Source organism: Sinocyclocheilus anshuiensis, unplaced genomic scaffold, assembly GCF_001515605.1.
Source record: "Sinocyclocheilus anshuiensis isolate Anshui unplaced genomic scaffold, SAMN03320099.WGS_v1.1 scaffold140, whole genome shotgun sequence".
NCBI lineage: Eukaryota > Metazoa > Chordata > Actinopteri > Cypriniformes > Cyprinidae > Sinocyclocheilus > Sinocyclocheilus anshuiensis.
In genome coordinates this window covers 1368518-1374206 of record NW_015554147.1, presented here as the reverse complement: position 1 = coordinate 1374206, position 5689 = coordinate 1368518, and the positions used below count along the sequence as shown (strand labels likewise).

The 5689-nt window shown below is 37.0% G+C and overlaps 1 pseudogene; it reads left to right on the top strand.

Moving 5' to 3' along the window:
- Positions 1–5403, top strand: part of LOC107670644 (peroxisomal membrane protein PEX16-like) — a 9490-nt pseudogene extending 4087 nt beyond the window's left edge.
- The last annotated feature ends 286 nt before the right edge of the window (positions 5404–5689 follow it).

Genomic DNA, 5689 nt, shown 5'->3' with positions numbered 1-5689 from the left:
TAGACTCTCTCTCAACAGAGACTGTTAACTTGGTTGTCTGTACTGGAGTATGTAGAGGTTTTCACTGAGATGGGGGCTGCCAAGCTGTGGGGCGAAGCTGGACGCTGGCTAGTTATTGTTCTTATTCAGATTGCCAAGTAAGGACCCTGTTTGAGTATACTTAAAGGGTAGTTGACCAGGAGAACATTATCATCACTTACACATCCTGACCTCCCATTTTTCCATTCTCTCTTGTGTTTTTAGAGCGATCCTGCGTTGTCTCTTGCTTTTCTGGTACAAATCGGGCATCCAGACGTCACCACCTATAATTCCTCTGGACAGGGATTCTCAGCTCTGTAGTCAAGGTGAGATGTCATAGAGAAGTGTCACAAGTGTATTAATATTTGAAAAGAGGTTTGCAAAAATAACAAGAAAACAAACAATGGAATGTTGACTTAACTAAGCCTTTTCTGAAAGTTTAACACTCTAGTGTTCTGGTCATTTTAGACTGAAAAATGTAACATTTAGAATTTTTGAAATGTTTTACTTAATCGTAATGGTAAAAAACTTGCTATATGAACACAAAAAAAATTGTGGACATGATTATATAAGGATAAATGGTCTTAAAAAATTATCATATTTGTGATCTTTGCAGTCAAAAATGATTGCCATAGGAAATGAATGGGATATATGAAGAATACAAAAATACAGAGCCGTTTTTGGGGGTACAATCAACAAATCAGCCGCAATTAAGTAGTCTTTGATCATGTCTAAAATGGATTTTAAATAAAATAATATGAAATGTGTTTTTTCTTTTTTTTTATTTATATACATATAAATGGTGCATATACATATTAAGTTATTAAATAAAATTAATCCATGCGTTTGTTTGGTGAAAAACTGTGTGGAGAACATGCCTTTATTATTTGTAACTAGATTTTTTTATTGATAAAATCACACATCACCTTTAGTGATCTTGGCTGCTGCATGTTCCTGTAGCTCAAACAGTAGAGTCGGAAGCTAGCAATGCCAAGGTCATGGGTTTGTTTCCCAAAGAACGCAAGAAGTGATCAAATGTATACCTTCAATGCAATGTAAGCCTCTTTGAATAGTCTGCCAAATGCATAAAGGTAATTATACTAACACAAAGGTTTCAAACTCAGAAGTCAAAGTTAATTTATTGCTTTTTTTCCACTGCATGGCAGGAAATGAAACAAACTGAAGTGTCTCTGGAAACCACCATGCAGATCATTTAGCACAGTCACAACAACAATTAACGCACAGCAATAAGTACAAAAACACTCCCACTGATGACAATAAATAAACACTGTGTGAGACAATAAGTACAGTATATGGCCTGTGCAGATAAGCTGTGATTGTGTAGTTCAGTTGAGCCAGAGCCCGTGGAGTTTCTGCAATGTGCCACTGAGCGTAACACCGGGAGACTCAAAAGGAACTTTCTGTTCCTGCAGTCAATGTGCTGTGCGTTCTTTGTCGAAAAGTGGTTTCCTGTGCACTGCTCATACAAAGATCTCCCTTCACAGAGAACAATGCAGAAGAAGATGATGAGGGCACTTCTTTTGTGGGCCAGCGTTCAGGAAGAGTGGTGAGACCACTGGGAAGCGGTAAGACTTGACAATACAAACCCAGTGTATCAAAAAGTTCTGCGATGGAAAGTTATATTGTGTCCTTTTTTTTCCCCTAGCACCATCTTTACAGTCTCGTCTTTGGGGTCTCCCTCGGAAAAACACAAAAAATAGGAATCGAGAAGAGGAGCTTCACTCAAGCCCCACACCTCTGGGTCTGCAGGAAACCATCGCAGAGTCCCTGTACATCACAAGACCGCTTGTTCATTGTATCCTTTCTGCTAATTTTCTTTTTATGACAATTTTCACAACAATATTAGTGTATAATATTATCCTAGGATAGCCAAAATAGTTCATTTATTCCCAAGGGTGTAGGAACAATCTGAAAACTCAGATAAGTGGGAGTCAGCTATAATAAGTTTTAGGGATGTAACGATGCACTCTGAGCGAGTTGAAAATTCATAAGAATATGTGACGATTCAAGTCGGTTGAGATGTTAAATGAATCGTGATACATTTGTGGGTGGGGGTTTATATGAATGGATCTCTGAGGAGAACTGCCTGTCTTCAGAATAGTTTAGATGGTATTCTTTTCATTTTGCCTCTGTATAAAGCATATTCAAGTAATATTTATAAGCCCAGCGGTAACCAAGGAAACGCTGTATTGCTGCTGTTCCATAAGCGCCACCTGCTGTCAGAGAGTGAATTTTGCGTTTTCATTCAGCCCGTCTGCTGTTTTTGTTTCGTTCAGATATGCAGCATAATTTCACAAAGCTAAAGTCAGAGCATTCTGTTTTTCCTACAAATTTGAAATTATACAGTCTAATTTAAATTAAAGAAAAACTGCTCATGCTGCATGTATGCAGCATCTTTGTTTGGATTGTGACTAAAATGCAGTGGTTGCCTCTAATTTTAAATATAGAAGAGCACAGGCAAAGCCTTAGTTTGAGATTTCAGAGAGATTACTTTCATTTGTATATATTATTTGTTTTAAAATATAGTTTTGTTATTTGACATTTCAAGTTCGCAAAGAAATGTGCAGCATTTTGTCTGAGAAATAATAAAAGGACACCTTTTCATTTATAATTTGTCTTAAAAGTCATTTTGTTCAAGAAATCGTGAGAAAATCGTATCGTGAAATCAGTATCATGAATCGTATCGCATTGTGAGTTGAGTGAAACGTTACATCCCTAATAAGTTTACATACTTGCATGTTCGGTCCACTGCTGATGCTTGGTTTTGAAGTGTCATCTTATGTGACCGACTGCACATCTTGTTCTTCACAACATGGTCAAACAAACTCTTAAAATAAAATGAAATACAATGATTATTTAAAAAAAAATAACAATAATGTTCTAGTGCAGTGATTCTCAACCGTTTTGTCTCCTATTGTCCAAAACAATGTTTGAAGGGTGACGCTTTTAGTTTTATGTAAATAAATTTCAGGATTCCAGAAGTTTTAAGAGTTGAATGTTTTTCAAGGTTCCCACTCTTTTTAACCAGTGAATTTATGTAGAAAAAAGATTTTTTTTTTTTTTGCCCAATGGTGATTAAGTTATTTGAACATTTTGTCATCCATCACCCTTAACATTTGTAAGTGGCCAGTCTTGGGATTTGCGGAAAACGTTCCTGGAACCCTTGGATCATCTCTGGTCTCTTAGAGATAACCAGGTACAGAGTGCTTTGCATCTCTCTTTCTATCTCTCTCAGTCCTCAGTCTGTCTCTGAAGATTTAAAGAAGTTCAATCTTATGCTGTTTTCTGTACAGTTTCGGTTTGTTGAGTGACTCTTCTCCTCTACTACCTGCTCCGCTCCCCCTTCTATGACCGATACTCTGAGTCAGTGTCTCCTTCATTGCATCTGTTGCATTAGTGTAGTCTTCTCATGTGATGCACTTCTGGTATTGTTGTTTTTTTTTTTTTTCAAATCCTTAAGTTTAAAATAATTCACCCAAAACTGAAAATTTGCTAAAAATTTACTCACTCTCAGGCCATCTAAGATGTAGATGAGTTTGTTTCTTCATCAGAAGAGATTTGGAAAATCACTTGCTCACCAATGGATCCTCTGCAGTGAATGGGTGCCATCAGAATGAGAGTCCAAACAGCTGATAAATCATCACACTAATCCACATGAGTCCATCGATTAATGACTTGTGAACTAAAAAGCTGCATGTCAGTAAGATCTTTAAACCATTGTTTCTGGGCAAAATGTGAGTCATAATATTTGCTCTCTCCAGTGAAAAAGTTATCTAGTCTGAATCAGGAGAGAAATACACACAGATCAAGCGGTGTTTACAAGTGAAAACAGTCCAGAACAGTTCTAAACAAATATGTTGTTGGATTTTGATGTGAGAGGACAACATGGAATGGACCTTTTCATTGGAGAAAGCGCTATTATGGATTACAGACTGGTATTTTTTTGGCAGAAGCGACTGTTTAAAGTTAAAATGCCTTATTCTGTTTTTTTTTATTACAAACACACAGCTTTTCTCTTCACAAGGTGTTAATTGGTGGACTGGAGTGGTGTGGATTATTTGTGAATTATTGTGATGTTTTTATCAGCTGTGTGGACTCTCATTCTGACGGCACCCATTCACTGCAGAGCATCCATTGGTGAGCAAGTGATGCAATGCTAAATTTCTCCAAATCTGTTCCAACACAGAAACAATCTCAACTTGTCAGAGTTCAAATTTACAATAAAATTAGTCAAATAAAATCCAATATAGGCATAGCAACCAATCAGAACACCTTACCAACTCCTGGCATCGCACAGCTACACTATATTTTCTCCAGAAAATATACAAATTTAGTTTTACAAAATATCTATTTAGATTTAACAATGCACACTTTTACTGCATAATGGTGCTTTTTGTTCCCATATCTAATGTCTCTTTTATACCCGCAGGACAAAGATCCTCTTCCTTCTTCACTTCTTGGCAGATTATGTTCCCGGAGTCGGTTTGGTTGCGCGTAAGTGCCGTATCCATCTCAAACAACGGATGTTCAATGCTGTCACACTAAAAGCTTTAAAAAAGCTCTGAGATGCGTCCTGACTGGATTTTTCCTGTACTCTCAGGTCCGCTGATGGAGTACTTGCCCATTTGGCAGAAGATCTACTTTTATAACTGGGGCTGACGTCAAAGTGAATCTTTCACAGGTCAGCGCCGCCAAAATGTTAGTAGAATGAGAGGAAGCCATTTAGAGGATGCGACAGCGACACACAAGGACTCAAATCACACCTGTGCCAGAACATTACCACATTTATTGAGGAGTTTTGCAGTCAAGGAGTTACAGGTACACTGCTGGCGTATGAGAATATATATCTGGATAATGATTTTCCGAATGCTGTTTTGTTTATCTTTTAGCTTTCACAATTTTATGCATCTGAGCCTTTTTCTTACACTTTTTTTTTTTTTTTTGCAATTATAAACTCTCACCCACAAGCTCTCCTATCCCATAATCTATTCCTCAGCACGAATGCCTTCCTTTTAATTTAGATGTTTATTTCCAAGGAGGATAGTTTTATTGAACACAATAATTGACTGGCTGAAATTAAGTCAATTAGACAGATGTTTCTTTTTTTGTTTGTTCTGTTTTGTCAAGTTTTGTGCCATAGATGAGATGAAGCTGAATGTGATGCTTTTAATTGCAGCATTATGAACGCGTTTTTTCACTGTGTGAAATAAACTCATTCGAGTCTCTGTTTTAAAACCCATCGTTAATTTGATTGAAAGACCTGAAGCAAAAATGAAAAGCATGACTGTTTTGAAATGCTGAAAGTGTGAAATTGGATAATTGGTTTTGTATATACTTCTATGCATTTAATAAATCTTTAAATAATAAGAGTCCTCATGTCTCAAGTGTTTTCCATCAGAGAGCAGAATTTATAATGCTGTTAAGAGCTGCTCGTACACACATGAGCCATAACTCGAGGTCTGATCTCACAATGTTTTTGTTCAGCTTTTCAAACTAATGTTTGAATTAAACATAAATGTGATGTATGTCCTCCAGATTCAGAGTCCCAGCAACCCCCTCGCTGTGCTGTAGTGTATATGCTCATGAAAAATCCCTGAACTACAGTATCAGCAAGGCTGAAGATGATAAACTGCTTCCTTAAGGAAGGCAA